This window comes from Lycorma delicatula, chromosome 7 (assembly GCF_047948215.1).
Source record: "Lycorma delicatula isolate Av1 chromosome 7, ASM4794821v1, whole genome shotgun sequence".
NCBI lineage: Eukaryota > Metazoa > Arthropoda > Insecta > Hemiptera > Fulgoridae > Lycorma > Lycorma delicatula.
Window position 1 is genome coordinate 69,795,260 of NC_134461.1, and position 23,656 is coordinate 69,818,915.

At 29.3% G+C, this 23,656-nt stretch overlaps 1 protein-coding gene across 1 annotated transcript in view; it reads right to left on the minus strand.

Annotated features, from left to right (window-relative positions):
- Positions 1-3,868: 3,868 nt before the first annotated feature.
- Positions 3,869-23,656, minus strand: part of LOC142327456 (protein Aster-B-like) — a 94,060-nt gene continuing 74,272 nt past the window's right edge. The window contains exons 15-16 of the transcript XR_012756994.1: positions 7,910-8,032; positions 3,869-4,241 (exon numbers count right to left, since the gene is read on the minus strand). The gene's annotated coding sequence lies outside the window, so the exon portion shown is untranslated. The remainder of the gene's footprint in view (positions 4,242-7,909; positions 8,033-23,656) is intronic.

Here is a 23,656-nt window from a genome sequence, read left to right on the forward strand (position 1 = left end):
GTTATGAAAAATGCACTTTGATTTTGATGTTAAGAAGCAAAACTTATCTTTTCAGTGTCAAATTTTTAACTTTTTTATGAATTAGATTTTTAGTGACTTATTTTGTCGTCATTTTTTGTTATGTATATACAAAACCAAAGACCTTTTTGGAGCAGTCTCAATTTTATAATTTATAGCAGTGTCCTTTGTCATCACCATTTAATTTAGTGATAATATCTTTCATTAAGAAATATGGTAACAAAGAATATCTAATGTTAAAGTAAAAACAAATTTTATGTGAAAGGACAATTTCTCCCAGGACAATTATTTATTTCTTCCAAAAAGCAGAACCGGAACAGCGATCCAGCATAATGCATCCCTGTGTTAAACCAAATGAAATCATTTTTTATGTAATATTACACCATTGTATTAGCTGTGAATAAGTATATTCATAAAAGCAGCATTTATTATGAGTAATAATAATAAGTAGCCTGTTAAGTTAATTTCTCATAATGTTACTAAAATTTTTATTAGGTTTTATTCTTTTTATTCAAACATTCTATTTCTGTATTATTTAAAATAAAAGGCAATATTCTTCTTAAACAAGACAAGTTGTAAGTAATGTGCTTTATCTGGTAGAAGCACAACTTAGGTTGAGTATTATTACTTTTTCTGTCTGTCAGAGAATGACATTATTTATAAAATAAAAACGAAAGCAAAATACAAGGAAGTTTCTATTAGTTCTTTCTCAACATATAGCAAGGAAAATAGAACTAGTTCAAATATAAAGATTAATGATTTAGCCACTTATTACATACTTGTATACCTTAAATAGTATATATTTATTATCATTTAACAGTTGTATGCTATTTTTATTAACAATTTACTCTTTATACATACTGTAACCAAATAATTATATGTGACTTGAAATGATCTTACAAGATGAAGTACTGCTAAAAACACCATAAACATTGTTAAGAACAACAAGATCTTATCCTAAGATTAATAGTAAGCCTGAATAAGGTTTTCCATTACCCTCTTCAGTGTACTGTTGCTTATTACACACTAACTTCACCTAAACTCTGTTGCTACTACAATTCCATTCACTTCTAAGAATGAATATATAATGAATACCATTATTCTGGATCACTCAATTACTAATGCTTGTCCACAAATGCTTTACACGATTCACAAACAAAGACTAGGACAGGAGAGTATAAATTATCAAATAATGTTAATACACAAAAAGTGTACACAGAATAATTCCAGATCTCTCTAACTTTAATCAGAAACAAAACACATGAACTAGATCGAAAAAGTGATATGATTTTAAACAGACCTACAAATGCTAAAAATTATAAAAATAAATTTGAAAGACAAACTTCTAAAACATATTAAATATTTCTATTTTTTCATAGGCTGGCAAAAACAGTTGATCAACAAGTTTAGTGTCTAGCATTCAAATATTCATTTGAGTGGTGTTTGTACTGTTATTGTTCAGCCAGTCATTCACAATGGGTGATAAAACAAATTTGTTTTCATTAGGAGAGTTGACAGACATGTTAATTTATGGTAAAATAAATAAAAATGGATTGGCTGTTGTGCATGAATACTGAGAAAATTATCCAGATCGAACAGAATTATAAAACATTTGAGACTTTGGACAGGTAAGTTTGAGAAACAAGTATTCTTAAACCAGAATGATTTGATACTGGTTGTGAACGTTTGGTAAGAAATGTCAATGCTGAAGAAGCGATATTGTGAATGCGGTACAATTATCTCCCACCTCAACACCAGCAGGATGTCGTATCACTTTCATGTTTTACAATCAAGTGTATGGTGAACATTACAGGAGCAACAATTATATCCATTCCATACATGTGTACAAGAGTTATTACCACCTGATTTTGATAAACAGTTGAAATTCAGTCGATGGTTAATTAGAAAATGTGAACATCCTGATTTGTAATGTTCCAATTACTGATGAATCCTGTTTTACAAGAAATGGCTTGAAATTATGTAAACACTCACATTTGGACAGAAGAAAATCTCCATGAGACTACTACAAATCACTTCCAATATACTATTTTGTTTAATGTGTGATATGGTCTTCTTGGTGATAATCTCATAGGCCCTTTTTTCTTACTGCCAATGCTCAATGGAGAGCGGTCCTTGTATTTTTTTTAAACAAATTTGATGGAACTCTTGGAAGATATTCCACTTTTAGATAGAGTGCAGATGTGGTTTTTCAATGATGGCATTTCTGCTTACTATTGTGTTGTGATGAACCATGTAAATAATACATTTAGTAAGTAATGGATTAATTGACACGGACCAGTAAAATGGCCACCTTGATCTCCTGATCTCACACCACTGGACATTTTCCTTTGGGGTTGAGTGAAGTGGTTAGTCTATTCTGCTCGTATTAATACACAAGAAGAATTAAGACATCATATAATAAAAGCCAGAGCAACTATTAGGAATGATAATAATGCTGTTAGATGTGCCCGGCTAACATGGATTCGCCTAGCTCTACTGTGCACTGAACAGAATGGCAGCCATGTTGAGAAACTGCTTTGAAAAAATGTTTGCAACTTTATCAAGTAACCATTCTGATGTTTAAATAATTTTTAGAAATAAACCAAAAAGTATGTGGTTTTTATTCTTTTTAAATCATCTTTTTAGTTTTCTATTTGTTTTAATTTGCATTATGTTGTTCAACATTGATGAAAATTGTTCTGTTTAAAAAATCTTATTATTTCTCTGATCCAGTTTGTGTGTTTTGTTTCTAATTAAAGTTGAACATCTCAAATTTGTTAAATTTTAATAAACGTTCTTTAGATCAATTTTCTCAGTAATTCCCTACAAAGTTAACTTGAAATGTGTATTACTTTATTGCTAAATTATCAAAGTTAACTTATTCCAAATCTAAAAAAGTGTATTTTCCAACAAAACCTTTTCATATTTTATCTTGTTTTTCTTAAAATCTAAGCAAAATGTAGGTCTGGAACCACCTTCATTCAATTTCTTAGATCAAAAACTATAAGGAAGCACCAAATTTATCTCATTATTTGTACTTAAAGAATTTTAGTAAGGTTTAATTTCACAGAGGGAGCAGAAAGCAGGGCTAAATGTTTCACAAGCCAAAACTCACTAGAACCATTTTTTGATCTTTGTTTACATGAACTCTTTTTCTTAGAATCATCTCCCGAGAGATTGTTGCGCAATTTGGAAACACTGTATACAAACATACTCTCCCCATTCACTGGGAATCTTTAAAAAATTCTAAATACAATTAAAACAGCAATCTTTTCTTTTACCCTTTCTTCCTGTAATAATTTTTTGCAACTTTTTGTTAAAAAAGTTAATGCTTAACATTTTTTTCAAATTAAATTTTCAGACAATCTATAAAAATTTTATTTAAAATAATAAGTAAAATTTTTTAAGTGATGAAATTGATTTCTGCAGCTAATGAAAAGCAAAATTTCTTATTTAAGATTGAGAGGTGATAGTCTTTACGTAGTAAAATAATAATAATTAGTACTTGATTTTTAAAAATATTGATTATTAAATACATCAACTTTTACAAGTGTGTCATGTATCTCACATAAATCCCTTTACTCCAGCATTACAGATCATCAGTCTATTGATAATCATCTATTTTTCTGTAGAATCAAAAAATAATCTCTAACTTGATATACTATGATTTAATTAAAATTAATTTCATTAAAGTAAATAATCATTAATAAAATGATAATAATCAATAATTTAAGTATTAAATTTATTTATTCCTTGTTTTTAAAAAGAATTCATCGATACAAAGGTTTTACTTATTCTTGATAAAAATTGGAAAATGCAATCAAAATAATATTTAAAACATGACAAGATTTTAGCAAAATGTATACAAATGAAAAAAAAAATAGTTAACAGAATATTTACAGACAAAATGATGACATCATGTAATAAGTTAAATTTCATTATAGATTAATAAAAAAACTTTTTTAATCAAAAGAAAATTTTTCTTGAACACCAGATAATAAAGTATGCTGTTCACGAGATAACTGAGAAAGACGTTGTTTAACAGAAGATAACAACTGAAAGGTTGTCATCGTTGATAGATTTGATTGATTACTATTCAGCCTCATGATAGAAGGTACCGATGCAGAACGTTCTGGTAAGTCGACTGAATAACATGGAGTTGGAGGAGGTGCATAAAGAAACGTTTCATCTTCTTCATAAATTATTCTATCTTGTGCACTTTCCTGAAGAAATTTAAATAAAAAAAATTTTATTTCATTTTTATCACAAAGTTATTCTAAAAATATCTATGATTTAAATTAAATTAGCTGTTTTCAATTTTATTTTTTTTTTTTTTTTTAGTGTACAACAGCATTTAATTCATTGACCAATTATTTATGTGATAATCCAGTCTACTACTGAAAACTAGTGCAATTTTCTTGATTTGGAGTCATAATCAGATGTGTCTCTTTGTATAATGAATGTAATTATAGTTATTTCATGAATGGATCACTAGTTTAGCATATCTTAATTAGACCAACAGGTGCTAGCTGGGAGTTGCAGTTAAAAGAGCCATGATGTTGAAATATAAGTGGGTTTGCCAGGTCTTAAACTAATCAACATTCTGCATGGAAAGGTTATCACTAATATTTGGTGCCACAATAACCCACTTTAATTTATTAATAATTATTACCTTACAAGCTGGTGGCTATTAACTAGACACTAGTTAAATAAATAGTGTTATTTAAAGATTAAGTAATTTATTTATTAATTACAACCATTAATAAATTATTTATTAATTATTATTTATTGTTATTATTTATTTATTATTATTAATTATTTATTTATTAATTACACCAGCCATTTCATCAAATGTATGTTGTGTTTAATTTGCCTTGAATCACGAGAGATTCACAAAATTAGCTCAATATCAGTAGAACTAGGCACGGGAATCGTGCTTCCGCAAACTTGGTTGCTAGTTCAGAGGGATACGATGTAGGACATTTAAGATGTCCAGACAAGGCCTACAGCGAAGGCAAAAGCTGAGTTACTTATTTTGACTTTAGGATGAAATCCTAAAGTTCCATGTTTCATCACAGGTTATTACACTCTAAAAACATATCTGTATTATTGTTCCAGCTGCTATCCTATAATATAAAAATGTGCTGATTTTCTCAATTATGTGTTTTAACAGTTATTTTTAAAAAATGTGTTTTAATACTAACACAATAATTTATTTTGGTTCTTGGTCAATACGCATGCATTTATTTTAAACTCTCTCCCAGCCCTCTAAACAACTTGCATCATATACACTCTGAACTGATTTTTAAGGGACCTCATTTCTGGACTGCTTTTTAAATTTTACACAAATCTGTGATGGAATGACTTTTCTTCACTGGTCAAGAAAACGTAATAAATCATTCAACAGTGCTGTTGACAAGTTCAAATGCAAGTGTTTGTTGTCCAGAGAGTTATGTCTATTCTAAATCATTTATGAGGGCAAAACAGCAAAATTCCTGTTTTTAAAAAACTTCATTTTTATTTTTATGTTAGATAAGTTCTGTCATTGTGAGTTCATCATTTTAATTATTTTTTTTTTGTTAAGACAAAAATTATCATGCAATAAAGGCCAATTGAAGAAAATAATTTAAAATACGATTAAAAAAACATTTAAATATTTTTTCTTTCAGATAAAATTACATTTATAAATTGTATAGTTTACTACCGCCTCTGTTTGCCTCAGTTAAGGAATATGAGTTCTGCAGAATTAGTACAGTAGTAGTAAAAATATTAGGTTTTTCTATTTCATAATTATGTCAGGAGCAGTTATGTATTTTATTAATTTTATTGCATAAAATACATAATTTCATAAATTCAAATGTTTTAATAGTGTCATTATAACAGGTGATTAAAAAAGAACTTAATTTTAAAAGCGTATAAAAATTTATTTAGATAACTTACAGATTCAGCTGAGGTCTCATTTCATAGCAAAAACATACCAAGTTTTGACTCACCTAGTTCATTAGTACCGAATTCGGCCATCAGTGCTGTCACCAGTGTTGTTAAAAATGGATACATTTACTGGTACAGAACTGTGCTCACTGTGGGTTTTGTTTTCATGATTTGCAGTCAGCAACTGCAGTTCAACATAGTTTTCATAGAGAGTAGGGTAGGGAGCCTCCTAGTAGGCAAACAATTACTCTTGGTACCAAACCTTCATTGAGGCAGGTTGTTCTATTAAACATACAAAATCACCAGGACAGTCATGCTTGTGAAGCTGCTGTGGAACCAACTTAGAGAAAGGTTTACACATAGTCTGAAGAAATGAACTCAATGTGAGACTGGCATTCCACAAATGTATTATATAAAAGATTGTACTTGAAGCCATAGAAACTAACCACAGTTCAACACATTGCAGATTACAACAAAGTTGCTCGACTACAATTTTGTGTGGAAATAATAGATAGAACTGCAGACAACGATATATTTTTAGACAATGTAATTTTTAGTGATGAGTTAATGTTTCACATCAGTTGCAAGGTACCCATAACTGCCTAATATGGGGTAGCCAAAACCCTCATGAAATGTTGCAGCACATTCTGTGGTAGCCCTCAGGTCAATGTTTTTTGTGCCCTAAGTAAACGAAGTCTGTACGCTCCATTCTTCTTCCAAGAGACAACTGTAAATGGTATCATTTATCTGGCTGGATATGCTTCAAAATTTTCTACCTTCTCAGTTAGAGAATGATGACCAAGATGAACGCCATTAATGTCAGCAAGACAGGGCACCACCTCACTACCACTTACAAATCTGAGATTTTCTTGACACTCGATTCCCACGTTGGTGATTGGTCATGAAGGTTCAACTGCATGGTCACTTCACTCCCCAGATTTGATCCTGCCAGATTTTTTTTTTTTGAGGTTTCATTAAAGATCGGGTTTATGTACCGCCTTTGCCTGTTGATCTTGTTGAGCTAAGACTTCAAATTAATGCCACAGCTGCAGAGGTAAGGCCTGACTTACTGGCTACAGTCTGGAATGAAACCAACTTCAGTGTGATGTATGTTGCATTACAAATGGAAGCCATATCAAACCAAAGTTAATGTTGGGTAACAAACTTGAGTTCAATATAAATTAATTTTTGCTTGCTTTTAAAGTTGTGAAGTCCTTTTTTAATCACCCAGTAAAACATTGTAATATTGTGAATTAACATCATTTTTGTCCAACTGCAATAACTCAAATGTAAAGCAGAACAGGATGAACATTAAGACACAAGAATGATTCATGGTTGAACTAACTTTCACATTATACCTTGTACATTTAGATATGAATATATATATTTTAATTACTTCATACTTTAATTTTAAATTACTTCCAGCACAAAAATATGATATGATAAGCCTCTAGCACCAGGATAACTGCCTACACCAGGAGTAAGACAGCCACCAGATTGCAACATTAAAATCCCCAGCCTGCTAAGGTGAGACTAATTCTTTTCAGTGTTGCATATTACTCCTATATGCTACATACAACTACTGTCATTCTGAAAGAGCGGTAGAAAAATAATTAACATATTCTATGAGTTAACAAAGTTTTTAATAAATCAACATGTAGAAACTGATTTGGTAATTTCAACAGAACAGATAGAAAAGATTACTTTCTCTGAACTGATACCTCTCAAAAGGCAGGAAAAACATGATCTCCCACAAAAATAATTTATTTATTATGTGATGAAAACTCATAAAAGATAAGCAAATTTTAACAATACAATGAAGATTAAAAACTTATAACATTTACACCCCTTGGACATTATGAGAAAACCCAGATTAATGTTTAATAAAAATACACTATTTAAAAAGAAAGCTTAGTCAAAAAATAATAATTAAATGGAAAAGAACAAATTAGATACATACTATTGATAAAAGAATAGGTTCAATGTCATAAAGATTACAAGTACTTTTTGAATCAACTTTTTGAGGGTTATTTTCATCATTTTCATCTTCCATTTTTATAATAAAATAATAATCATACTTTTTCTGAAAAAAAAAACAATTCAATTTCATTTCAATATTTTAAAGTTTGCATTTTCAATGCAAATTTTGTAAGAAATTAAACAAGTAATTTATCGTAAAAAGTTTATGATTTCCTTAAAAAGATAACTCTTCAAAAATGTTTTGTGAAAAAGAATTTGTTAATTTTACAGTCCATTTAATTTGACAATGTTGAATGCTTCCACATGCCACACACATTTGAAAGTGTCAATATAAAATTGTAGATTAATAATGTGCATTTCTCATCCAGGTATCCTGGATACCTTCATCTCATGAGGAATCATGAAGTTGGATAGACTCCTACTGCCTGGAAGGTGAATTGAATAGACTTCTTTGGGTGGGGTATTTTATCTCATTTCTCAGTTCCTCTGGACAAACATTATTTTTTCCTTATTAATCCTTTCCTTTCCTTATTATTATTTTTATTATTATCAATCCCTTATTATTTCCCTTATTATTGACCTTTTCTTTCCAACATTGTCCTGTATTCTCAGTGGATCCATGCTATAGATCTTCAAAGATCCTACATCCTTGTTATTTCTATGCTTTGATGGGGGTTAACCCTGCTTACAGACTATCTGGGGGATTCTGTTTCATAACCAGTGGCTATATAAGTAATCCAACAGTTGAAGTGTTGAGGTGTTACAGTTGGTGTTTATTGCATACACTGAGGTTTCCTAATATTCAACAGAGCACAATCTTTGTCAAGATCTGTTCAATACTTCTGGACCAACCATAAAAATACAAATTTTTCTCTATAAAAATAAATACAATTAATGTTGTTTACTAGTAATTATAACTTGCTTCCTCAGGCTCTTTCTCTCCCCATATGACTTCCTGTCAATGTAATAATAAATGAATGTAGTGGTTTCCTGTTGTTTAACAGCTTTCCAAATTATTTGAAATCCAGGTAATATTCTTGCTGTTCTATCAGCTTCTAGCTCTATCAGGTAATACCTTGCTGTTTCACTCTGTGCACCAAAAGGATTACCTTTAAAATGGACATCATTATTCAAAGGTGCTGTCATTTGAGACTAATAAGATTAGCATTTCAAATTCCAGTTGATTTTGGAACATCAAAATGATGCTTTTATGGAGAAATGGCATTTTCCTTCTTTTTTTTTAAACAGAAATATTGTTCTTTTGAGAATAAATTCAATTCACATTTTCCAAACTTCTATTTTCTAATGGAAAAGGGAACTTCCTAGAGCAACACAAAATCAAGGCTGTAATATAAACCCTGTAAATCTCTTGCAATATAATTTTTCATATCATTTTGATATATTAATCAGGACGTATTTACTTCAAACCTATAAATGAAACTACATAATTATTAATTCTTATGCAACATCCATTCTTCTTTATAGATATGTGCATATATGTAAAATAGGAAAAAATATGTTCTGATCAAAAAATTTCTGAAACAATTTCCTATAATCCTCTTTTTATTTCATTGTTATTTGGTCATTATGGTATTTTTATCCAGCAGAATCTATTTCTCAGACATGAAACAAAATAATGGAAAATTATTAAAATCAATGACAGTTGTTACATAATTGTAGTACCTAAAAAGAAGATTGTTTTCTAGTGAGAAAGCTAAGCTGGTAATTTATTGTAAAATTTGTTTTTCCATTATTCAACAAATTTGAAGTTGTATTTAAATATTAGTGTATGTTTTTGTGGGCACCAACTGGAATTTTCAGCTTAATCACATGATAAAGAGTTTTAATGCAAAATAATTGCATAAAATAATGTAAGTTGATATCAAAACCATTTGAAGTAAGTTATTCAGAACAGAGAAATATTTTATTGTAAGAATAAAAAAAACATTTTTGGTGGTTACCATACAATTTAAAATTAACTACAAACAACTTGGAAAACAAACATAAAAAACTATTATTGTTTTTCAGAATGTCAAAAGTGTTATAATTCACATCTTATTGGAAGAAAAAATATAATATGATTTAGGTGTAGATTCAACTAATTTTAAGATTAGATTCTGAACTTGAAAGATTACAACAATACTGATGAACTATTTCATAAAAGGAACACAAAGTTAAAATTCATCAAATTATTTAAAGTTGATTTTGGTATTTTAAGTACTTGATACTACTTCTACAGAAAAGCAAATCTGACATATTAATTTCGAACAATAAACACTATCTACAAAGTTAATTCTTGAAATACTCAACATTGAAACAGAAAATTACAACTGTGCACGATGCTGAGAACAGTGTGTACATAATACAAACCTTCATTTAATGTAAAAATAATCAACTGCATGACTAAATAACTCCTAATCTCAAAGTTGTCATCCTTGGTTCATCTAACATTAATAATTTTTATCACATTCTTAATTTTTAAAAGTTCTTTTTAAGATATCTTAAATGGTGAAACACACCAGGGCTTACAAATGTATCAAATTCATTTAATTGTAAATTAATTTTTTTAAAGTTTTAATTATATTTTAAGTTATAATACAAATAAATTATTGATACAACATGGTTATATGTAGTTGCAGAAGTCAGTCTATACAGTTGAATTGGAAAAGTCATTCGCTAACAGAAAAAACTCTCAGATCTTTTTGAATTTTTCATTTAATTACATTTCTTTAATTTAAGTTTAAAAACACCCAGACAATTATTTTCAAAAGTTTAAAGTTCCTTCCTTTTCACCCAATAATAATGATAATATAAACAGATATTTAAAAGTAAATATAAAATGAACTTACATTAAACGTAGTTCTTATTTTACTTATTTTTCAACACAAGAGAAGCTGGTAAAAAGAAACTTTGATTTGATATTAAGATATCAAAATCCATTTATCTGAATTAATTATAAATTTTTATTCCCATTCTTAACCTTAAAATTTTTCAATAAAAACAAGAATAAAAAAATCCACAAACTTAATTTCAAAAATTTTGAATTACATAAAATTTTATAACAGCATTCATTTATAAAAATTTTGAAAAATTATGATTTAAATAGAGGTTTTCATTGTCATAGTTACTCAAAATATGACAAAAATTGTACAGTAGAATGTGAGATATTAGTTGCTATGAGAAACCATGAAATTGTTTAGCAAACTTATTTCACAGAAAACAAAAACAATTGATCCTTCAATAAATTTTGTTATGACATAACTTTTTCGGTACAGAAATATTATTTATTTTACACATAGGATCACTGTTTTAGAAACTAACTAGTTCTAATTATTAGTTATTAATTAATTCTGGTTAAATTAAGGAAAAAAACAATATAAAAATTAAATCGGTTCTATTTTTAAAGTAATTAATATTACTATGAAATTGGGACATCTGATGTAAAATATGTCAAAAACAAATGCCCTGCCAATCTTAATATATGATATATGATTTCAATGAAGATGATATAATAGAAAAATGATAAGGAAAGACAGTGAAAACAAATGCTCAAATAATAGAAACCACAGTACAAAATATTTTAAGAGAAATCTGGAACAATATAGAAATAACAAAGACAGAAATGAAAGGCTTCTTCTAGTAGAATGGTTTGAATAATACATAGCTGTGTAGATAAAAGATTCTGTCTTTGCTGACAGTTATGAACAGAGAAACTGTAGAAATTAAATGATCAATTACATTGATGCTTTGGTTTGCACTCTGGAGTAAAAAATTATGTTGATTTAACTCAGGAACTGATATAATAATTTCAGTTATATGGTTAAAAATTCAAATTCAAGAACAGCTTAACAAATAGGACAACTGCCAATGAACATCCTCCTTAGACAAAGGTCCATTCACGTTATATACGACAATACGTGCAGTTTATAATCATGACTTCGTGTTATTAAATTATTATACAACTACACACTCATTTTAATAACCTTTATTTCATGAAGCTATCACTTTGAAGATTGATCCATCTCTTACATTTATTCCGTTCCTTTAGCTGAGTTCTACTTCCATTGAAATAAAACTATGAGGTTTGTCTGTGGCAGCTATTACAGTGGCCCATTTGTAATAACTAGCACCAAGCAATCATAATCTAGAAGCTTGTTTGTAATGTGAAAATTAAAGAAAAAACTACAGTAGCCACATTGTAGTCTGCAGCATTTTTATAATTTACTAGCTTCCCATTCCAGCTTCGCCTGTGCTATACTTGCGTTTCCCATAGCAGTAAATCTTTTTATTTTATGTTTTTTATTCCAGTAATCAAAGGCAGGTGCACCCAGTTACACATACAGTAACAGTGGCAGTGGCTGGGTTGGTTGAGCCAAAGGTCCATGTATCTTCGCACTCCTCAAAAAAATCAGAATAAAAAAACCTGAAAGCAGTTTTTAAATATTTAACCGAAGAGTATTTCCAAGCCTAAATCTACTGAATATCTTGTTTATTATAGTCGGGATTGGGAAAATTTACTATCATAGTTCAAAATTATTTTTACCTTGATTGCCCTTTGCTAAACAATGAAACAAAAAATGAATAGAGATAAAATGATAAAAAACATGTTGACGAGTTACTTCACACACGAAAACAACATAAACACACTGCCCTTGTTGTGTTGTCAACTGACTAAGTAAAAACTTGTAGCGAGACCGGTAGCTACGCTTCTGTGAAAATCAACATCAGCACTTGCTCCAAGGTCGGCTGAGAGATGCACGGCCGTAAGAGAATGTTTAAAAACACAATGTCCAACATATAGGTCTAAAATTAAAAAAATCCTGCCAGTCATAAAATTCTCAAACCCTGGACAGCACTAAAAAACCAGGACTGTCCTTGATTGAGGTTAATTTCTTCAATTGTTACCAAGAAATTAAAAAATAACAGGATTTCAGAAAAAAATTCTCCATTTTAATCCTTGAAATTCGGAATTTCAAAAATCTAGAAACTGGTTTTAAGATATTCATAATCATTCAGGTTAAACCCAGTTCACACAGTGATAGACACTCATAATCCAAAATTGATTAAAGTTTGTGCTTCAACTGGCAAATCTCCACTACAACATTTATATATTTTAGAGATTTTTCAAGATGAGATATATCCTAAAACCTTCTCAGTTATGTCAAGAAACATGGGTGAATATTTGGTTATTGATGTAGTTTTTTTCGTTTATCCTGAATCAGCAAAAACCCTTTTCCCCTTTATATAATAGTATAAATTACTTTATTTAATGTAAATTTAATTCTATTATTATGCAATGTTATTTATTCAAATCATTCAGTTCAGACCCTGTTCATTAATTCACTTCATTAAAGTTTGTGCTTCAACTGGCAAATCTACACTATTATATTTTTTTTCTTGACAAAATTTATTTAAAAATCTTCTCATCTATGCTAAGAAACATGGATAAAAGTTTGATTGCAATTGATTGGGTAGTTTTTTTGTTTATCCCAAACAAACAAAAACCCTCTTCTCTTCCTCTTTATATAATAGGATAGATATAGATTACTTTATTTAATGTAAATCTAATTCTATTATTTTGCAATATTATTCATTTGATTAATCAAATCATTCAGTTTAAACCATGTTCACACAATCTATATTGAGACACATTATATCTCAAAAACTAAAAATTGTGGGAAAAAATATTTCTGATTCAAATTTTCCCATTTCAAGGGGGAAATATTCACAACCTATGTTGTCCTTGATAAGGTCAAATAAATCAACTTAATCTTTCAAGGTCAACTTAATCTTTTTAAATAGGAACCTATATTTTTTATTCCGGAATTTAATTAATCTTTTCAACAAAAAAAATAAAAATTTCATTTTAGAATTTTTTTTCTAAAATTGATAGTTTTTTAGTTATTCATCTTCAAAAATGCTGTAGGCTACAAATTAGTATTTCTAGTTTCATTAGGTGTGGCCCAGCTGACGAGTTACATCCAGATGATGTTAAATTTTAAGTAAAAGAAAATTAAATTTTAAATAAAAAACAATCAATCAAAGGATTAACCTAAATAAAATTCATTTACGTTTTAATGCATTTTTTTAATCCAACAGTACAGCTATGTACCATAGTTAGGTTTACCATGCGTCCGGGATTAGCCCGGACAGTCCTGGTTTTTTAGTGCTGTCCAGGGTTTGAGAATTTTATGACTGGCGAGGATTATTTTAATTTTATACCTATATGTTGGACATTGTGTTTTTAAACATTCTCTTATGGCCGTGCATCTCTCAGTCGACCTTGAAGCAAGCGCTGATGTTGATTTTCACGGAAGCGTAGCTACCGGTCTCGCCACAAGTTTTTATTTAGTCATTTGACAACACAACAGGGCAATGTTTTTATGTTGTTTTCGTGTGTGAAGTAACTCGTCAACATGTTTTTTATCATTTTATCTCTATTCGTTTTTTGTCTCATTGTTTAGCAAAGGGAAAAAGAAAATGTGTGTTTAATGTTAACCTGGAGCAGGAATACAAATTTTTGAAATTGTGTAATGACAGTAACAACAATGAACATGTTTATTGTACACTATGTACTGGAGAAATTTCTGTTACACATAAAAGAAAGGGTGATATTGAACATCACGTGAAAACAGCTAAACATAGGAGTGCTATTAATGCTACTGCTTCAGCAAACAAGAGATTTTTTTTAAAGCCGAAGATGGGCATAGTAACTGATCTGGAATGTGCTGCTAAAGAAGCTACATTTTCATACCACACTGCTAGACATGAATTCAGTTTCAAAACATCAGACTGCACATCTAAACTGATTAAAAATTTATATAACCCAAAATTTTCATCTGCTAGAACCAAAACCGAGGCAATTATTATTAACGTTATTTCGCCATTTATAATTGATACTGTGTTGCATTCTTTGGAAAACATTAATTATGTAACAGTAACGATGGATACCTCAATTTGTTTTGTAAAATTTGCATTGTTAAGACTTGATTGACAATTAGTTATCACCAAGATTTAAAAAAAGAAAATACAATATTTTTTACCTTCAGTATTTTAGACCTCTAGTGTCAAAGATTTTAGGAAAAGGTGTTGAAAACAGACAAATTTGTGTGGAAAACAATTTTTTTTTTACATTGGTATGCAATTAAGGTTTATGGACTACAATATATGATAATGTAATACATTTCCTTCATCAGTAGTTGAGAAATCAGCAACTCTATCAACATTTATTGAATGTTGATATAAAAGCACACACCATCAACATTTTTGTCTAGACACCAATGGAAAGCTAAAAATTATAAAATAAATTTCAAAAAAATATTTTGTATTTTTTCCAAGACTTAATTTGATATTAATGAACCCATAATATACACAATTATGAGTAATGGATTAGTAATCCTTTGGTTTCCAATACAAATATATATTCCACTAATAATGATGTACAAAAGGAATAGAATCCATAGAAATGAAATATGTACTCTGTTATCTGATGCCACAAGAAAAAAACAGTTACAGTATAATAATGTAAACAAATACAACAGTTTTAATGAATATAAATCCATATGGGAGTACAGTATGATTATAATTTAACTAACATACAGCTAAATCATTCACTTGCACATCTATCATTTGAATATTAAGTTCATTAATATCTTCATTTTATTATAGAATATAGTTCCAATACTTAAAATGAGTAATAAAAGTACTACACCAGGACCACAATACTGTTTACTATCAGTAAACATAGTAATATTTCTTTTTACAAATAAAAAAATAAGAATAACTACTTTTACTCATAAAACTTACTTTAAATTATATCTATATGTGTCTCTTCCATTGTCTGTACACAGTTTTATCGGTTGCTAACTGCATTTAGACATTCTCTCCCATTTTGAAAGATCAAACTCTTAAAAACAGTCTCTTATAGCAGTTTTCAGCTCATCAATACTCCTTAGTTGCAAATGGGGGATTTTTTGTTTGATTATATCCCAAAAGGAGTTGCTACAGTTTGTTAAATCTGGACTTCAAGGCAGCCACTGAATTTCAGAGCCCATTTAAATTCACTGCCCTTCAAAAATTCATTCAAGCATATAAGTGCTGTTAATGCTTCCGTAAAAAAAATATTATCCTATCAGATATCGCTGGACTCATTACATCTGATGGGTGGTCTGTGATTTCCTCATAAAAGCAAAGATTTTCTTTGCACCAAAAATACATGTTCTGAGATCTACTGCTCAGATAAATAGCAAACTCATCAGAGAAGAGAACTTATTATTGAAAATTGGAAAAAAACTTTGCACAAGTTTCCCTGAAAGCCATGTTCCAGTCAGAAAGCTCAGAACACAAGTAGGCTTAAAGGGTTTAAATCAAAGATCATTAAATGGAGGAATATTTAGCTTTAAAGAGCTTTTTTGAAAAAGTTAATATAAACATTATATATTAAAAATAACAGCACAAGAATTTTATTTGTATAATTAAAGTAATATACAATAATACACAATGAAAAAATAATTTTAAAACAGACAAAAGATAGACTCAACAATATTAAAAACAAAATATGAAATACATATTTTATTATTAGAAATACATAAGAAAAAAAATGGATAAAAATTTTGACTTGTTTCAGTTAGATTTCAAATAAAAACTGTGAAAATAAACAAATTATACTTTTCATAATAAGAAATATAATAATTAAACTTCACAATGAATGTGATTTTGTTTGCAGAAGAAATAAATATATAAAATAAAACAGATATTATCAATTAAACAATAATTCTATGAATGAAAGAATTTCTTATGTATATTTAAGTCAATATTCAGTGTTTTCTAAAAACTAATATCATAGTTAATATTTACTAACTTTTTTCAAGAATTAAATAAAAAAACTTAATTTTTTTAATATTCTGACACACACACACACACACACATATATATATATATATATAGATTGATTATATCATACTTGGTGGTAACTAGTATACTGTATATCTGATAATATCCTATTCCTTTGTTTATTTTTGTTTTTCTGGGCGAAAAACGCTTTCACATTATTATCCCCCAGACACGATATATTTACTGTAGATAACTGACAATTAAAAACTAAAATCTAGCTGTGTAAAAACACATCATAAAACGAAAAAGCCTGTATCGTATGCTAAATGCAAAATAAAAACCACAGTAGTTACCAACATCAAAAACGTAACTTAAAAGAATAAAAATTCCGGCATACGCCAAATAGCTTACAATCGACAAGGACTGTATAAATAATTAAATTCTTGAATCAAGCAAGATGCACGGCCCTTATAAATCGCAAAATAGTCAAACACCATTGCATTGTTCCTCAACATATATCGCACGTCAGCCCCTACTTTACACTTGCGACGCAATATAGCATAAGACACAATCCACAAGGATGTGGTGCACTTTTAGTTGGCAGTCGCAGCAGGCCCTGATGGGTACACCTGTTTGCGTCATCAGATATCCATGAGTGAGCCTAGTGTGTCCTATTCATTAACGGCAAATAATAATCTCTTCTGAACAGTTATTTTTGCATGAGCAGCTCCACGGTGACACAGTGTGCTTAACTGGATGAAGTTTAATATTAATAGTAGCATCACATTCACTTTGCCACTCATAATGGACTACCCTCTTCAGAAAACAAACAAGATCGTCAGAAGCAATGCAATTGGTAAAAGTAGGCTGAAAACAAGCTTTTTTTGCCACACTATCTGCACGCTCATTGCCTGAAATTCCAATATGGGTGGGGATCCAGCAGATGCTCACTATTGTATTACGTCTAGTCATTTGTGAAATAACACACTGAATCTCACAAATAACAGGGTGTCTGGAGTACACGTCACTAATCGCCTGTAAGGCCCTCATAGAATCCGAGAAAACAAGTACATGTCGAAATCATGGGCTAAATATACTTAAGGCCTTGTTAATAGCAAACGGCTTCTCAACGACGATGCTGTGGAGGCCAAACATTGTTTGTTCTGTTCCCTACCACAAAAGCTCAACCAACAGAGTTAACGTTTTTGGAGCCATTCTTATAAACTGTAACATCAGGCTTTACGTTATTTATATAATATTATAAAATTTGTTTCGCAAAATAACCGGATTTGTGTTCTTTTTATTATACTGAAAAAGATCAAAGCAGTAATTAACGAGAGAAGGCCGTCAAGGTGGTAATAACATGAAGTAAAGTACCACAAGTGCAGAAGTATCACATGTGGTAACAGAAGTACAATCTTAGAAGAACCAAAAATATGACAGCAATTAATAATGAGATGATGAAATAATTTAAAACATTTTTTTTTGCTAAAAATATAGATGTATATGTAATTATATTGATGACTGTCAAAAGTCAGGCGTATTTTCTGAACAGAAAATTTTGCAATTATTCTCTTCATTTCAAATTAGCTATCAACAAATAAAATGTATTAGTTGTACTCCAAACAAAATAAAAATTAGAATTGCGAATTCTTAATACTAGTTTTCTATTTATTAATTTTTTAGTAAACATGAACAATGATTGGATGCATTATATACAAATTTTATACTACATTTTTAATATCACTAAGCCCAGAATATCAGAATATTTAATAATATTCTAATATCCAGAAATTTTTATAAACATCAATATATCCCGACCAGTAAGTATCATATTAGAATCTCCTTATCCAAACTTCAATTAATGGAACTCAAGATATCTAAAATGTCCAATAAAAACTGAAGGCAAACTAATCAATTAAAAAGCCAATCAATGGTAATAAAAATTATGTCTGTAAGGAAAATAAAATACAGTTTCATTTATTTTTTATTTATTATTATTATTATAATACATGCATTTTTTTACATAACAAATTAAATGGTTGTTGCACACAATCTAAATATTATTTTTACACAAAACTATTAATTTTTAGTGATAAGTCGTGAAATCAATATGACAAGAGTTTAAAAAAAAATTACATGAAAATATATTTGGTTTGATTTTTCATTAAAAATTATTAAATATCATAAAAATTGAAATTACTCAAAATTAATCCATTCTTTAGTATAGATAATCAGGATTAACTTCACTTTTCAAGCAACTTATTTTATTTAAGTTGTGTAGTATAATAATAATTTTTATAAGGCTCAAACTACCACATGTAACAAATAATTTCTTACATACTACAAAAATAACAGTTTAAAACATTATTCATAAAATTGAATAAAATATCTAAAAACCATCTATGAAAGAGTCTTGCATTAAACTCTTTATCACAGATTTAAACTTACAAAATTACCCAATTACAACCATTTTCCAAAAAAAATAGACTTCCAGAGAAGTTGAAAACATAGCTCACTTATAAAAAATGATAATAACAATAATAAAAATATTCTCATATTACCGATATTAATCAAAATCACACTAAGGAACAATGAAAATCTATTAATTTAATATAAATTCAACCAGAATATCTTAAAAATATCCCTAATATTTTGTACTTCATGCTTAACAAACCCATTCAGTGGGTAATTTACTAACTAAACAGGAACTTAACATTTACCAATAAACATGATTTCATCTTAAACAGTTACAACCTCTTGAAAATTAATAAAAAAAGAAAATCTAAAATACAATCAGTATAGTAGAAGCTGTCTTATATTGAATGTTGTTACACTAAGTGATCTGAATGAAGGTTTGCTACTTTCTTTGTCAACTGATCTATCACCTGGCTTAGGCAGGACAGGCGAGCAGGGTTTATTGTAATATCTAACCAGGTGACCTCATCTGATTACTAATGACATGACACATTTGTACAAGGTGTGGCTATTAAATAACGAGACTAATGCTATAAAATATTTTTTTTTTAAATTTATACATATTTAGTTATTATCCCCTTCAGGACTATTCCATTTTAATTAAACAAATTTCCAAAAATTTGATTGCATTACTATTTTTGATTTTGATCATATTTGGTTTTTGATCATATTTTGACAACTACCCACCTTGTAGTGGCCAAAAAATATTTATTTGTTTAAAAAAATTATTTTCTTGAGTAATAGACTATTTTCGAACTCGCCAAAAGGTAAAACAGCCATTATCGTCACTTTTCCATGAGCTGAATGTAGCATTCTTATTTTACATCATACAGAGGGTCAAAAAAGGCTTTTTTGGAATTTCATCTTAGTGTACTCAAAATTCATTTTGTTACATAGCCAAATCTTGTAATGTTTACTGAAGTTACGTTTAAAAATTGTTTTTTTTAAATTTGGGTCCATAATAAATAATGAAGGACTTAAGGTAACAGATCTGTTTTTTACCTTTTAACTCTTAGCTGCTAGTAGTACTTATAAAAAAAAATTGGACTGTTACAGTGTCCTTCATTAAAAAAATGACTGCCAAATCATAAGATTTTGAAAATGTCTCATTTTTGGGGCTCAAAATCCACATGTGGGACAGGTGGCAAAAATCTGAAATGTTTACATCAGTAAGTATTTTTTACGTACTTTAGAACCATATAAAATTTATTTTGTTAGTCAAATGGGTTGATGAGTAATGAAGCCATCAATACTGCTAAATACACCCACCATTCCTTCTAACCATAAACAATGTATCCAAAAAATTGGATACATGTATTTTTTCATATAATAATGTAGGACTACTATACAAAATAATTTGATATGTCTACAATGAGATAGCTTATATTCTAGATAGTTTGTTACTCAAAGTATGACTCATATACACAAACTCATGTTTAAACACGAAAGTGAATAGAAATGAATGTTAGCGTAATTCTGAATGTAAACATTGTAGAGGACTGAGTTACTGTTTTGATTTCAATGTAATAAGTTGTATTGTTGCTAGTGTTACTACTGTGGTTAGGTAATGTACACTTGTTTATAAAGTAATTTTACTAGCAGTGAACTTCTCTATTATGCAATATATTTTCTTTTTAATTTTATTAATTATAGAAATTTTTATTTTAGCTGTAGAGAAACTGGGATTAAAGACAGTGAGGTGCAATTGGTAGTTTTATAAATTAAACTAACTGTATTGTTATTGTAAGAACCCTTGCATTTTATAAAAACGGATTATGGAGTGTTCAGTTGGCATTCACACTGAAACAGTATGTCACAAATTGACTTACAATAGATCTTCAGTATTGCATGATATTTTAGAGTTTACTGGACAGCAAATAACATTGTTAACTTTAACATAAAATAACTGTACTTTTCATAAAACTGTATATTTAGCTGTCACACTAAACTGGTTAAGAAATCTCTTCGAGAAATATCTTTGACACTTTCAACAAGCAATCAAAATTTAAAATTAATTACAGGCAGAGCAATGTGTACGAAATGCTTAAACAAAATACAAAAACCACAAGATGATACTGAAAGCAAACCAGAATGTAAAGATATACTTGAGCCTCAATGTGTTACAGTTGAGTCGGTGAGTAAAGCTTGTTCAACAGTTGGCATTTCCCCTGTTAAGGTTCAAAAATTATCGAGCAGCGCAAAGGAACAAAATTAAAAAAATTAAGTTTAAAAAATAGTCCATTCAACTACCAGTAAATTAAATGATTCCTTTGGTTTAAATATTTCTACAGAAGAAACCAGTTTATTACCACAAAATTATGCTGATAAATATGAAGAATATGGGAATATGAAGAATTAATCATTAAAATAAAGGATAAAATGAAAACAGTTACATCAACCACGAAAAAAATCAATATTTTAAGTTTATTACCAAGCAGCTGGAGCATTCAAAAAATTCAAAATGAGTTTAGTGTTAGGCAGTATTTAGCCCGTCAATCTAAACAATTGGTTAGAACAAGTGGAATTTTGCGTGAAATCTGCAAAAAGAAACCCACTCACGTAATTGATGGAAAATATTATTAAATGTATCCAAGATTTTTACCAGAATGATGAGCACAGCCAAATGATGCCAGGCAAGAAGGATTGTGTCTTGTAAGACAAGCTGACGGGAAGAAAATTAATATTCAAAAATGGCTTATCTTACATAACTTAAAATAACTGTTCACAGCCTTTAAAGAAAAACATAATTTAAAAATTGGTTTTTCAAAATTTGCTGATTTAAGCCCTAAATTTTTTGTTCTGGCTGGTAGGTCAGATACTCACTCTGTGTGTGTGTGTGTGTGTGTAACCCACCAAAATGTAAAACTCATGTTATCTGCTCCAAAAATTAAATTTAATTATAAAATTCTTCGTTCAATCATGGTGTGATATAGAAAATGAAACGTGCATGCTGTCACAGTGTGAAAAATGTCCAGGCTAATGTCATGACTAATGAAGTTCTCATTACTGCAAGAGAGCTGGGATGATTTTGATTCTAAAATTATCTTCAAACAGTGGGTTTCTGTTAACCATTGTAAACTAACAATTCAAATTCTTCCCTCTCAAGAGTACTTAGATAAACTTACTGAAAATTTAAATAATCTAAAAAGGCATAATTTTGTTGTAAAAAAAAGGTAAAACTTGTTGGAGGGTGAATGTATTATAATGGGAGACTCTCTCACAATTTTCTGTTTGTGATACAGGATGAAGTCCAGTCATACCACTGGACAAAAACTTATGCTGCAGTACATCCATTTCTCATATATTTTAAAAAAGAAGGAAAATTACGAAGCCAAAGCTACTGTGTGATTAGTGAGTACTTGAAGCACAATACTACATCGTTCTTCTGCTTCCAAAAGCAAGTTACAAATAAAGTAAAAACACTGTTACCACATGTTAAAAATTTTTTTAATTTTTCTGATGGCTCCTCAACCAAGTATAAAAACAAAACAATTTCATAAATTTGTGCTACTATCAAGAAAAATTTGAATTTTGCAGCTGAATGGCATTTTTTGCCTCATACCATGGAAAAGGACCACATTATGGAACTGTAAAAAGGACTGTGACTAAAGCAAACCTTCAAAGGACAGTCAACAATCAAATTGTTACACCTTGTGAAATGTACAATTATTGCAAAGAAAATATTTATTTTCTGCTCTAATAAATATGATCAAGAGACTGATGAATATCTAAGTTCTTGTTACCTGGTAATCACAACAGTTCCAGAAACAAGAACCTTTCACAGTTATGCTCCAATAAGTCAGAAATGTATTCTGATAGTCTGGGCAATCTCTGAATCAGAAACACTTATTTTAGTATCGGTAAACAAGGACATTAGTGTTCCTGATTTCTTTATAGGTTTACCAAAGCCAAAAATGTAAAAATTATGCATATTTGATGGAAAGTGGTGGTTAGGTGAAGTCATTGAATTTAAAATACATGAAAATGAAGAGGAATATCGAATACACTTTTTCCATACAAAGGTACTTCCATTTGTCCTCGTACTTCATTCAAGAAATCATTGAGGGATAATCAAACAAATATGGGTCAAACTGGAGAATATTTTAGATTCTCATGCCTTCAGAGCTTTTTCTATCAACTACTGGAAGAGGACCTCCAGTATTAGAGAACCTCCATTAGAGGAAGCTAATGACCTCCATTAGTTATCCATTAGCTTCCACTATTATTGGAGTAAAATAAGGTAAAAGTGAATTGAACAATTTATTAATGTATTTGAATTGTTTATCATTTTGCAATTGACTATTTATTAATTATCATCAATTTATTCATTCTAAAGAGTTTAGATGTAATTTTTATAATCTGAAAAAATACGTAACATCAGTATTTTTGGATACATTATTTACGGTTAGAAGAAACT